We start from the raw sequence: 15300 nt of genomic DNA, 5'->3' as shown, positions 1-15300 counted from the left end.
AGTTTAGTTGAAAAAAAATTATGAATTTTTTTACTAACCGATATTATCATTCTCATAATCCCACGTAAGTATAAAATTTAATCTTTTCTTTATCTGTTGTTAATCAGCCCTTAAGATAAATTTTATGATAGGTTAGTGACCGGGCTATGGAGAGCGGCTTGGTGACACACGGATCTGCGTACCTGACGCCCAGTTCTGGGGCTGCGGGTTCGAATCCCGCCTCGTTGATTCGTGCGTCGGAGACGTGGTCGAGTGAAACGGTCGAGTGTGCTGGACCTACCATGAGCTCCCGCCGTTCAGAGGAAAGTGTGAAAGGTGCGACAGTGGTGTTGCGAGCTGCTGTCTGTTCGACAGACAGTCGACACACGGCGAGCAGAAAGGGCGAGCGCGTGACGTGGAAAGCTCGGGGGTGGAGGAAGGTGAGCAGGCGAGTTGTTGGGTATCCGGACGTTAAAGCGTCATTTAGATACCACTGAAGGTGTATTAAAAGTATCTAAATACGAACAGCATTTAATAGGCATTTCGCCTGATCATACAAGTTTCAATCCATGGTTTTGACTATTATGTGTACTTTTTGGAGTGAAAAGGCTAAAACGAGTGTTTTCACGGATATTTTAGGTATGAAAACTTCTAAAAACGTTATTGTAAGTGGTTTAGGGACGTGCAAGAAGTTTTATCCTATATATATTTACGCTCATCACTTACTTACTGACTGTATAACGCCAAAAACATATGCATATCCTGGAATCAGGCGTATCATGAAGCACAAATATTAGACTACTCCATAGAGATGTGTATAAAATATAAAATGGAAGTGTAACAGAAAAGAATAATTTTAAATACAGATACATAAGTGGAACACGCCTTAGTTATTAAATTTAAGTGTTAAAATATTCATAATTTAAAACGGGCACCTTAGTTGCCTAACAACTTCCTAGTATTTAATAGTGCATTATAAAATTATAGGGTCACCGTTTTAACCCATAGAGGCGCGTTATCTCCGTGTGCATAGTAAGCTAAGAGGCGTGAGATGCGCAAGCCAATGTCACCCTTAGCGCTCATTTACCCAGATGGACCATTTGACGTGTGCGGCACAAAGATGCTAGTGAAGGCCGAGAGGCTGGAGTAACTGTAGGTAACGTTAGGTAACTGGAGGTAACTGTAGGTAAGTGGAGGTAACTGGAGGTAACTGGAGGTAACTGTAGGTAACTGGAGGTAACTGGAGGTAAGTGGAGGTAAATGGTGACTGCGGGCGTGCGTAAGGGTCGCAAGCTCTGACAAGCTCGTGTCCCGAGTCCCTCTGCAGCAATGACAGAATGGTTTACGGCACACCCTGCAAGATGTCATGAAAAAAAAAACCACAAATAGCCTTCATGCACATAAGTCAGCATTTCTAAAAGTTTTCGAAACACTTCACTCCGAATATAAAAGGCGAAAACGCAAGATTTCGAAACACTGAGGATGCTTGATTTGCCGTTTTGCGTCTTGCGTTCCTTGCATTCTTACGTTTCTTACGTAGAATATACGAACCCAGCCTTAAGATTAGTTTAGAATTGGGATAATTCGATCTATACGTCGACGAGCACACAGTTAAGTAATGCTGCGAGTATCAAGTATATGATAGGTCTAATTGTCATCGGCCGAGAAGCTGCCATGTTAAAATTATATAATTTTATTTTTATGTATGTAGTTTTTATTCGTGGTTACATGATTTACGTATTTAAAGCACCTGTAATATAGCAACTAAAAACAAATTTTTAATTGCAGCAATATAACTCGTAACTTAAAATTCGTACACGAATCAGAATCACAAATAACAAACTAAAATATATAATTGCATATATATATATATAATCCTACCATCGACTTTGGTTATGTACCATAAAGCAATTTTTAAATTAAAAATTTAATCTTGCAGGAATTCTGAACGTATTTTCACCGATCCTTGTAATTGCAAAAATACACAAGAAACACGTCAGATGAATTATATTACCAGATAAAGAACACGTTTTTAAAAATCTGATCAAATCACTATTCCTGGCAGTTTTCTTCTAAGTATTTGATCCTTTCTAGATGCTGTAAACAGAAGCGTTCATAGTAAGCGAGGGAGCGGTGGTGTTAAGAGAAGATATATAACCTCCTCCTCCCACCAAACCCAAAATCATAAAAAAAAAAAATCCTATCGTTGCCACTATTTAAAAAAAAATTGAAAAAAAAAATCTGTCAAAATGGTTCTATACCTCCTCGCCCCTCACGAAATTAAATTCTGTGTACACTCTTGGCTGCAAATAATTCCTTCGTTTCAATTTTTATTAGTAATGTACCATATCCCGCTTATGCCAAGCACAAATTATATCCAGCCAATCACACAAATTGGTGCGTTCTCATGATTTTTAAGAAAATAGGCAATATATAAAAATTCCTGTTAATTATTAAGTCAACAGATGTTACGCACACGACCCGACAAACAACCTGTAATCGTATACTCAGAGCCATATCTTAAGCACATGAAAAATTTCTTCTCTAAATTCTTGAATGACCAATCGTAAACGCAACTTAAAACTTCGCCGGCATCTCCTGCGCTCTGGCGGGAAAATACCGAACCATTAGTACAGTTTGAAATTCGCTTGGTAGGCAGCGCCACAGTACAGAACAACTTGATAACTCTCGCCCCTGCACTAGACTCACACCCTTCTAAAGGGAAGGGGACTGGTTGGGACTGATGCACGCATTGAACTTAAGCATAATAACGTAAAAAAGTTTAATTAATTTGGTATTCAATGTGCACACAGCCAAAAAAGTAATATCATAACAACTTATATTTTACAGTGTGAAATGAATATATAAAAATGTTTCAAAGTTAAGAAATTGTAATATTTGAAATTTTACTTTAACAATTTCAAAACCTTAAAGCAAAACCAATAGGTGCGTGTACTTACGTATGTAGAGCGTTATAAATTGTACTTTGCGTGATAAAAAAAGTACTTTAATTTTGCATTCAAATATAAGTATAAATAAAATAATAAAAGGGCTAGAGGGATGCTATAAATATAGGTGAAAAATTAATAATTAATTTAAATTATAAATTAGATAAAGACTCATTATAAAATATTAATATAAACAGTAAACAGGTGTATTTAATTCATGAATTAATTCACTATAATAGCTGACATATATTCTAATCGTTAATAAAATCAATAAATATGCTAAATGGTTATTCTAATGCATTAATTTTAATTATGTATTAAATATATAATTATGAATTTATAAATTACACATACCGGAACCAAACCGTAGTTATATAAATACTATAAAAAAATACACTTGACAACTTTTTCCCACTCCTTGCAGTTATTATTGGTCGTGTAAAATTTATTTTAGACAAAAGTTTTAGATAATATTTATGAGGTTTACAAACAATTCGAACGGATTTAATAGTGTGCATATTAAGAGAGTTATGATATTTTTTTTTGTATTTCAAACCCTGTTATTTTCCATCTGTTTCGGTAATGGTTTGTCATATAAAAATATATTTAAAGAAAGTTGTAGATAATTTTTTATGTTTTATAATAAAAAGAAATGTATTTAATAATGTACAATGTATGGAATTTTTATTTAAATACTATTTTTTAAGCCCTTGCAGTAAAGTTTTTTCTTATCGATAATTATTTCAGACAAAAGTTTAAGATAAAGAGTTAAGATTTTTTTGTCCTCCTACCCTTGTTTTTTCTACCCCTTTGAGTTATGGTTGGTCTAATCAAAAAAATTAAGACAACATTTTTTTGGTATTACTCCTACGAGTTATAATACGTTCCAACTTATGTGTTATGGTCCATGTTATAGGAGGTACAGCAATTTGTCTGTTTTAAAAAAAAACGTTACTATTTATATTACCCCTTTGGTCATATGTTGCCCATTAACGAACTCGACCGATATTTTCCACTAATAGATTTTATGTTTCAGTTTGGAAGTAATTTGTGAAACATTGCTATAGAAATCTTGTCCAAAAAGTGTTAAATTATTATTTATTATTAATATTAATTATTATTTGAGTGCCTACCAACAGTCAAAGCCTTTAACAGGTGGGCACTAAAGAAATGTTACATAAAGAAATAACAATAACATACACAAAACACAATGATAAACACTATATATATATATATACACACAAACTTTTGAGTTGACGATGGTTTTGGGGTATATGAACCATGAAACGAGAAGATAAAGAAAATTTCTGAAGTCGCATCATGGTAATGCCTACAATAGGTAGTTTATTCGAAATTTACCTAAAAGAGCGCGTTTATTTCAGTACAGATGATACAAGAGAAATTTCTTTGGCAGTTCAAACCTTGCCTTGTAAGTATATCATATGGGGGAAAACGGCAGAGAGAGAGAGAGAGAGAGAGAGAGAGAGAGGTAGAGAGAAAGAAGAATTTTATAAATAAACATAAATTATCAAAATGATTACCCACTTCAAAATAAATGCTCAGGATATCAATAATTATTGATCAATCAATAATAAATATTTAACAATCAATATTATTTATTGTTTTATTAATTACACCATAAAATATTATGTTATATTATACAGCACTACTACTGTAGCATAAAAACAAACCTAACTACAATTTATAAGCTTTTTCAAAAGTAAATCAATGTCGATAAATTTTATTCTCAACTTAATTTATAATATTACTTAGTATTACTTAGCAATACAATTTAATAGCGAGATAACACAGCGCGGTTTTTGACGTGACAACGTCTAATAAATCGATGAACACCGGCTGCACGCACGAAAAAGTGTCCCGTAACGCACATAGTCCCACTACGATGTGTCCCGTTACGCTCATTGTCTTCCACGGAAACCAGGCACTCGTTTATACATATTTTCCTTTGTTTATCGTGAGGGACGTTATTATTAATGAATTATAAATAAAATTTCGAGCCCGGGGCCACAATTGCATATTATTTTGAGCACTGGAAGACATAAAAAGTAAAATATTCTCGACGAATTTTAATCTCGGCCCCAGCGCACCACGAGTGTCTGGGTTGGAGATTAAAGCCAAAATTCTTTCTTAAACTTACTAATACTTATTTTATTAACTGCAAGGGCATTTTTATTAAATTCTACGTTTAATTTCACGACGAACAAACTTCGTCGTTAAATGTGTCATTGCGAAAAAGCGTAAAACATTCTCGACGATCTTGAAGTTAGTATAAACATGGTGGCCGACTAGCAGCCGACAATATATTTTTAATTTCCCGCCTACCACTATAAGAAATAAATATGGCGGACAACATAAGTTTTTAAAACTTCCACAACGCAAAACAAAATTTTTATAAGCATATATACAAACTTGCTTACACCATCATCATCTGAGCCGCACTGCACATCCCCAAGGTTAAGCATCACCACCTTGGGGTCCCATTCCCCGAAGATATGAAGCACATTATTTCAACCCGAAATAAGGCCAGGAGCCGATGGCAACGTACCCGCCTGCAGCCGGACAGGGACGGCTACAATGCACTGTTCCTACAGTGCATAGTGGCCGTCGCTGAATGTATGACGGCGGGCGAGGTCAAAAAGGTCCAGGCACTGTCACTGGCAAATGGCTCGGTGTGGCGCTTTCCTCGCGGTCTCCACTCCACCAGGCCAGCGATCCCGTCTCTAGAGACAGACGATTGAGTGGTGGAGTCGGCGACTGACAGGGCTGAGTGCCTGGCTGACCATTTTGCCAACTCATTCACCCCAGCACCCATACCACATCACCTGTCAAAGCTACCCACCCACTACCAACCTCCTCTACCCCCCCCCCCCCAGCCAGGCTCACTCAAGTTAGTCACACCCAGACAGGTGAGGAAGGAAATAGACTGTGTGCGCAGCTGTGCTGCCCCTGGCCGAGATGAAGTCACCCCTCGCCTACTCAAATCCATTTCACGCAAAGCTTTTATCTACCTCACCAACATCATCAACAGCATCCTCATCACAGGCCATTACCCACATCCATGGCGTGAGGCCACGGTAGTCCCCATATTCAAGGGGAAGGGCGCCGCCACCCGGCCAGCGTCGTACCGCCCCATATCACTGCTATCTGTGACCTCCAAGGTAGCGGAACGCATAGTCCTGGCCAGGTTGGAGGCGGAAGTGGACCGTCTCCAACCGCTGCCAGAATTCCAGTCTGGTTTCAGGCGTAAATTGTCAACGCAAACATGCCCTGGCTCATGTCACCGACCAGATCACCCTCAACTTCACCCAAAGAACCCGTACCGGGATGGTGTTGCTAGACCTTAGTCGTGCATTCGATACTGTCCATCACCAAGCCCTTATCCTTAAGCTAGCCTTTCTGGGATTCAACCCTGCCCTTCGTTGCATCCTTCACTCTTTTCTAGAAGCCCGCACATTCCATGTGCGGGTGGAAGGGTCCATCTCATCTAGTAGAATCATCACGGCAGGGGTCCCACAAGGGTCTACGCTCTCTCCCCTCTAATTCTCCCTTTACACTCATGACATTCTACGCCCCCAGAATGCACGATTGTCATGTACGCGGATGATACCGCGCTGATGGTAACACATCATGACCCTATTCAAATCAAAGCCAGGCTGACCTCGGCCATCCGCTCAGTCACAACCTATTTTACATCCTGGGGCATCCTCCCGAACCCCTCCAAAACTGAAGCCATATTTTTCACCAGAAGACGACCCCGTCTTCCCCCAGCACTGTTTGTGGGAGGCGCAGTGATCAAATGGAGCGACTCAGTGAAATACCTCGGTGTGACACTGGACCGCACACTGTGCTTCTCACCGCACTTCTCGTCTGCCACTGCCCGGGCCTACCACGCATACAACTCGCTTTCCACCATTCTCCGCCCCCACAGCCCCCTGCCAGCCAAGGACAGAGTGCGCCTCTTCAAGGCGTACGTTGTACCTATCTTGCTATATTCCTCTGTAATCTTCGATCATGTACCCGACATCCACTTCCACCAAATAAAAACAAGTTTTAATAAATTACTCAGAGCAACACTCGGTAAATACAAATATGTAACTATCATTCAGCTACACGAACTTTCAGACACACCATCACCACGCCAATTAGTTATTCAGTATACAGACAAATTTTTCAATAAGGCAGCACAACACCCGTCCACACTCATACAGAACATCGGACAACACGACATAACACAACCGCACCCACACAAACTAACAGATTACCACCCTGGCAGGCCACACTGACTGGGCAAAATAACAAAAATAGTACAAACATCGGACACTTACCACAGTGCCGTGTGAAAAATTACGGACGCCCACCAAAGTGACGTATCTGTTTATTTGTAAATAATTAAAAGTTAACAGTGCAATGTAAAAATAGCTTTTAAGGACACACAAACTAAAACAATGCATATAATTAGATAACAAATGAATGTACATAAATTTAATATATACCAATGCACTGCAGGAGTAGTTTTAAGAATAAACAAAATACTAGTGTATATGTATGTATATACATATTATTAGTTATATTATTTTTAAGGGACATGTGAAATTGTACTATAATCCTCATAACCAGTGATATGTAACAGAGACAGATTCTATAACGTTGTAAGGGACATTGAGCTGATGCTTCAACAAACATACAATTCTAAGGTTTTTAAAAAAATTTTCCTTAAATGAAACAATTGTGTTTGTAAATAATCTGAGTGTATATATAACTGAAATAAAAAAATGTAATTTTCTGGCAAAAGAGCACTGAGTGCTGGTGTGTCAATGCAACCTGTACTTGTAAAGAACCATGAAAAGACAAAATAAAGAAATTTTGAAATTGAATTGAAAATTGACTACCAATCCAAAGGTTGATGGATCGAATCCCCGCCGCCACGATACGTCCTATTTTTGTACTTGTAAAAATAAATACGGCGCGCGCGACACTACAAAAGTAATAAACATATTTGAATTAATGAGTGCAAATAAAAGTAAATTTATCAATTAAATTGTAGATTTCATTTCACTCCTTCTTTGTATCTAAACAAAATAGTGATAATTCAATAAAAATTATTCAATTTTATTCATAAAAGTATGCAGAGGTAGATTTTATCATACAAAAGATAGAAAAATTAAAAAAAAATTACTTCCTCAAAGAATAACATATTTTAATGCCTAAATGGTTTGGTTGCAAAAACCTATTACGCCTCAGTCTCAGGCCGAATATGATATTGCATTTTCTTCTGGATCAATCATTTCATCAATGTTTTGTTATGACGTTATCACGTTAAACTATCGTCCGTAAACCAACTTTACAGACCCATATTTTTTTTTTACTTAAATTTCTTGTTCAAGTATTTAAGAAAAATGTTTAATATTTATTAAAAATTTTATTAAAATATACATAAATAAACATACATGAATTAACAAATTTATAACTCACTTCAAATAACAGCTCAGGTTATTAATAAGTATTTATCAATTAATAGTGATTTATTAAAAATAAATATTACTCACTGTTAAAAAACTTAAAACATAAAGAAAATTGGTTAAGTAAATATAAAAGCTAGGATTGATTATAATAAATTAGTTCTTAACTTAATTTTGTACTGTGTATAGGAAATATGTAACCGAGTATAATAATAAACTGATTTTGTAGTTCTGCAAATATCAACCCATCACTGAGTTATAGTGCAACAAATTATGCCATAAGCTACATGGAAATATTACAATGAATTCATAGGCATTGGTAATGTTCTGCCGTCGAATAAATGAACAATAACATGATGTTTGTTGCTCCACGATGCGAAAACTAAACAGACGGATATACTTCACGGTAAATATTTACATTACAACGATATGGCCACAAAGTGAAAATAAAAAAATTTGATATTCCACGAAAGGGATTTGTTTGAACTTATTTTATACCACAATATTTTTATTTGGACTTAACATATTTACTCACTCGTGGGCTCATAATTTTAATACGGTGTGTGATTTAGTTAATCAAATAATAATTCATGACAAATATTTGCCCTGTCAAACTAAAGCGTGAAAAGCATTATATAAGCAAAAAATATTTAGTTCTACAGCTAAAACAATACTCGTGTAACACTGTTTAACAATAGTGATGTGGCCAGTGGCGCGGTGCACCACAGTAAACTCAAACCCCGTTGTGTTTTACTCTGCCCAAATACACCCTCTCTAGATGCCAGCAAGTCGGATGGAGTCAGGCGCAGGCAGGTCCCTACCGCCGCGACTAAAATGTTGCATTAAAATTCGGCCTTGAAATATTTTACTACCATTGCGCCCAAAGATGTTTCACTTCAAAAATAATTTAATCTGCAGTTAGTTTTTTGTTTTTATTAATACGATTTATAATGAGAAAGGAGAATAACTAAAAATGTTGTTTGTCTCTTTCTTGAATGGATTCTGAAAATTTTACTGGTCTGAAGGCACTTAAAAAAAAAAAAAAATCTGTGTTCCACAAGATAACATAATTTATGCTCATGCTTAGACTAAAACATAAATAGGCCTTAAAATTTCCTCAATATATTTATTAAACAATTATTAACTCGATGAAATAATTTACTAACAATGATTTTTTTTCTATAATGAATTTATTTAAAATCAGCTATAAACACGTATTTACGTAAGCATAATTAATAGGTGAAATACATTTTTAAAGTGTCTGCTTAAACGTGTGTAGCATGACCTGAAATAAGAGGCACTGGTTCACTCACACGTTAGCCGCATTCGTCACGCATCGAACTACACCACCTCACACGGTAGCTGGCAACAGATACTATGCGCTGAAAAGTGAATAATCTGATCGTATACAAACATCCATTTTTTCGGCCTCTGCTCAGTCTAGAGTGGTCGTCTCGTGTAACCTGCGTTTCGCGTGGCCCCGAACTATGCTGCTATTTCTTTAGTCATGTTTCAATTATTTTCTTTTTGTATCCTCCGTGTTTCAATCATGAAACTTCAGTTGTTCGTTCCTCCCCTCCTTCCGACATTTTTTTTTGTTTTTATTAATTTTTCCAAGTACCTTATAGTTTTGCCCTGTGTTTATTCTATTCTTTTGTGATCTACTTGTCGTTCGCATTTCCTTTTGCTCGTCTTAGGCGATGCAAAACTTTAATTAAAATACATATATTAGCAATATTTCGCTGTTTTCATAAAATTCCAGATGTAAAACAAATCAAGTGTATCTTTTTTAGACGACTTGTATTACAATTGGTTAAGAAAGGTTTTTGCTTTATGTCTACAAATTAATAAAACCTTGCTCAGAAAATGGCTGGACTTTCATCTCAACAGCGTTAATTAGATTGTTACAAATTTATCGCCGAAACTATCTGATTCGATGGCAATTCAAATTTTTCTACTTGGGAACATCAATAATATTATTTACGTGTAACATCTAAGCTCTCGGTACCCGGCATTTGGTGGGAATAATTTCGTGAATGGAATGGAAGTCGCATGGAACGTTAATGTGTAATCACGATGCTGCCATCTGTGGCGGATGGCAAGAACCAAAGATGAAAAAACGAAAGGGAAACTGTTTTGATGAATTTTAATCAGTTGGGCAGTATTTGAATAAAATTCCTTGTCGAAAATCAGGTTCAAGCCGAGGTTTTGGTATATTATCAAATCAATATTTAATGTCACTTTTATCGGAGCCATTTCATAAATTGTAACATTTCGCTTTGGAAATAGAATTATTCGATATTTAATATAGTTGCTACGTTAGTGAATTCTAGCGGCGGGTGAGGAAACTAAGTGTGATTTGCGTCAAGAAATGTAGAAGCAAATACAATTTGTGTATATACTTATCACCCTCGACATTATTTAAAAATTTCTACGTTAAGTTTTGAGTCCAAGTTTCATATTCTAAGCGTATTTGGAACATGAGAACACAGGAAATTTCTCGTTAGCGAGGTTAGATGTTACAAATCACTGGCGAGTTATGAAGGACTCGCTCATTGTTTTTTCTCTTTAAGCTATGTTGTACGCGACTGAAACTCATGTACTATTTTTAGTTTATGATAAATATTTTGTATTCGTTATTTGAAGCATTTGTAGTTTTAATTTTTTAGCCTATTGTTGCGGCAATTCTGTTGGATTAGTTTCATATTTCTCTATATATTTGGTTTTGTAAAGGGTTATATTATAGATACGAGTATTTTACCGAAAAAATATGTTGATTTAAAATCAACTAATTTTTGCTGTACCCCAATCCGATCCCCTCGTAATTGTTTTGTTTGGTACTTCAAATTGGATTTTTTAGAATCGTGTCTTGGAGGATTTTGTGATTTAATATATGTGGGGCAATTTTTAATATTTGTATAAAATTGTGGTTTGAATCTGGCGGGACTCCCATCCGCGGGTCGGAGCGCGGTCCGCGCGCAGGCAGTCCCCGCTCGGCACGTGGCTCGCGTGGCGCGCGACGCAGCTGTCGCTGAAGACAAAGTGAAATAGCCGTCATTGCGAAGGCCTTCAAGAGGAGGGTGGGAAATCGCCAAACTCCCTCGCGGACGATTCGGTTGCCCCCTCCCCCCGGCCCCCACACACCCCTTTTCCGGATCTTGTCCGTGGGAAGCGCGGAACGCAGGACTTTATGGCCCGCGAAGCAAGGACAGCGGACGAAGACCCCCCACACCCCGGAGGTGGCAAAGCGGAAAGAGAGCAGCGAGGCGAACACATTTCCCGTAACAAGAAGCGTAAGGGTTCCGCAGGGAACACAAGACTCGAACCCCTCCCCTGCACCAACCCCCCCCCCCCCCCTAACCAAGCAGTGAACCCTCTCGCACGCCCCTGCGCAGAACGTTACCAGCCCTTAAAACTGCCGGGCCCGCTCCCCAGCGAGCCCTTTCCTCCCGCGAAACCTCCTCCTTTATAGAACAAAAAAAAACACGTATCGTCATCCCCCTGCTATCTCTTCCCGAAGATATTTTTCACATCCATCCCGAAGCGGCGACGCTAGAATTTTTATAAGCAGGACCCGCGCCGCGCCCGGAATCTCTATCGCGGAGTTTGGGCTCGTGCCGGAGTATGGGGCTCGCCGCGGGGGCAGTTAGGCCCTTGGTGGGGGCTGGAAGACTTTCTCCTCGGCACCTCCTGAGGAGTTCAGTTACGGCGTCCGGGTGACGAATTAGTCAGGATAATATTGTGTGACGTATGTGAGGCGCAGAAGATGAGAAAATGTTTTATAATGAAACACATTCTATCACGCTTTTTATTAACTTGCTTTCTTTTCTGACTGTCCGGTACTTTTTTTAACGCAATACCCACGGATTTGTGTCAGGCTACGAGCCGAACAGCACAGCGTTGCGGGATGCATAACGCTTAGCTCCGCAGGCGGTGCCTACATTACCGACTGCTCCAAGCCTATTTATGTTTTTACATGCTTTATATTAGCTTCACCTGTATGTTTGTCCGCCGTCTGTAACTCTGTCTGTCCGTCTGTAACTCTTTCGACTAAGAGTGAGTGACTCATCACTGTAAAATGTCCCACCCAATTCATTACGTTCGTTAGCCGAGCGGTCTAAGGCGCGCGACTTCTATGACGTCAGCTTTCGGATTCAGCTATCGTGGGTTCTACTCCCGGCCACGCCGAAAAAAAAAAATGTTTTTTTTTTTTTCCCCGGTAAATTCTAATATTATATCCATACATCTAACTGCAAATGATTCGTAGAGACTTTACCATTTCTTTGTGACGTTGCAACTCCAAATAGTTATCTCAGATGGTAATAGGTAGTGTCGGTAACTCATTTCCCTATGATAATTATACATAAATATAGTTTAAAAAACTAAAAAAACATGCTTTTAAAGAATATCAAACTAAAAAGTTAAAAATAAATATAGTTTAAAAAACTAAAAAACATGCTTTTAAAGAATATCAAACTAAAAAGTAAAAAATAATTTTAAAATTAAATTTATGACAATAGTATATAAGCAATACTAGTATAAATGAGAAAAAAGCATGGGGCGCTTAATATTCAAAAAATATGGCACAAAGCGCCTCAAGCTTTTTTCTCATTTATACTAGTATTGCTTATATACTATTGTCATAAATTAAATTTTAAAATTATTTTTTACTTTTTAGTTTGATAATCTTTAAAAGCATGTTCTTTAGTTTTTTAAACTATATTTATTTTTAACTTTTTAGTTTGATATTCTTTAAAAGCATGTTTTTTTTAGTTTTTTAAACTATATTTATCATTGTATGGAGGTCGGAATGACTTCATAAACATGATGTAACATTTGAGCCAAATATTTTGTTAACCAATCATTTAACTTCCCGATGAGCTAGAGACTTGAAACTTTAAATATCGATCAGAACTGGATGACAATGCACAGACATGACTAAACAGCAAAAAATATATATATTATTTACGTAAATATTTTTTAATGCACAATGTTTTTAAAACAGACTAAAAAGTATAAAATAATTTTTCCTAGCCACATACAGACTCCTAACCACAGACAGATTTTCTTGATAATTTGTGATTGCGAATTTTTGATACCTATGAAAATACTTGATAATTTGAAACGAAAAAAAGTGAAACGCATGCTATAGCTGATAGTAATGCAGTGCAATAAAATTGTTAGCGACTCAGGTATACTATTCATGCATTAAATATCTGTTGCATGCACCCTCCGTTTTTTCGTTTTAAATCTTACAAGTATTTTCGTAAGTATTAAATATCAACCACAAATTTTCAGAATAATACGTATGGGGTTATAAATGTTTATGGTGCTACGAGGAATTATTGTATACTTTTTAGTTTGTTCGAAAAACGTGGTACATTAAAAAAAAATGTTTTTAAATAATTATTTCTAGTCAGATCGAGTTCACGGTCTAAAGATTTTGAGATTTCTGTACCTATAAGTTTGGACAGAGAATGTTGTCAGCAGATAAAATACGAAAGAGTAATGAACGGTTGAATAGATATTAGAATACTTAAGCAACGATAGTATTTATTTTTTTAACCTTTATAGCTAGCGTAACGTCTAATCTTTGCTAAGGTGATCGGATTTAAAATAGTTATTTGTTACGCCAACTAAATATGGATATTGTAGCCTTGTAGAGAATGGTATAGACGTAAAGGTGGTAACGTGGTTATAAAGGTCCTACCATTCAAGCTTGTTTTATGTGATCTTCAAATGCTAAATATAAATTTTATTCATGTAACTGTAATGTTCGTTAGTTAATGTGTAAGGCATTACACTCATTTAGGGGATTTTCATGTAGATTTGTCACTTTTTCTTTCTTACATTTATTACAGGGCCATAAAATATTAATATATATAAATGTGTTTCAGTTTTCTAAACGTAACCTGCACGCTGAAATTTTTTACAAGTGCAGTTATTACTATCATAAACACATTTAAAGAATTTTTTGCCAATTTTATATAACACTTTGTTAATTTATAATGACAAACTTTGAAAAAAAAATTATTCAGCAGTCCTTATTTTGAAGTTGATAAGAACTGATGTTTAAATTTGGATGTTCAATGGATTTTTAGAGCCAGATTTTTTAAAATCATTACTGTTTTAATAAAAAATTGGTTGTCTGTAAAGTCGGTTTACGGACGATAGTTTAACGTGACAACGTCATAACAAAACATTTATTAAATGAATACATACTTTTATGAAAAAATTGAATCATATTTATTGAATTATCACTATTTTGTATGGATACGAAGAAGTAGTGAAATAAAATCTACAATTTAATTGATAAATTTACTTTTATTTGCACTCATTAATTCAAATATGTTTATTACTTTAACGAACAGATTATTTTAACTATAACTTTTATACATGTTTGTTATTTAACTTCTTCCAATCTGTGTTATTCTGCTAAGGATAGGACGATGATAGGAAAAGTAGGAAACGAATGGAAGTGTTTCTATTTTAATGTGCCTCGAAAAAGTCAAATCGATGGTTGTTCCAATCGAGTGGAAGAGAGATAGATGCGGCGCAAGCGTACAATGAGCGTAACGGGACACAGAGTAACGGGACAATGTGCGTAACGGAACACTTTTTCGTGCGTGCAGCCGGCGTTCATCGATTTATTAGACGTTGTCACCTCAAAAATATTAAGTAAATGAATAAGAGATGTCCTTAGATATTTACAGGCGAAGTCCATAAGAGATAGCAATAACCAACAGGTCACACGAGACCTAGTCTGAAGTGAGTTCATATTTAGTTGTCTCGCGCTTCCTGCGGATGTCTGCCCAGCTCTGCCGTAGGGATGGCAGGTTCCCAGCACTGTAGTGTCCCGTGCGTGGCATGCTGGCGTGTGGCGACGTTTTTAG

The sequence above is a fragment of the Bacillus rossius genome, chromosome 1 (assembly GCF_032445375.1).
Source record: "Bacillus rossius redtenbacheri isolate Brsri chromosome 1, Brsri_v3, whole genome shotgun sequence".
Classification (NCBI taxonomy): Eukaryota; Metazoa; Arthropoda; class Insecta; order Phasmatodea; family Bacillidae; genus Bacillus; species Bacillus rossius.
Note: the sequence above shows the minus strand (reverse complement) of the source record.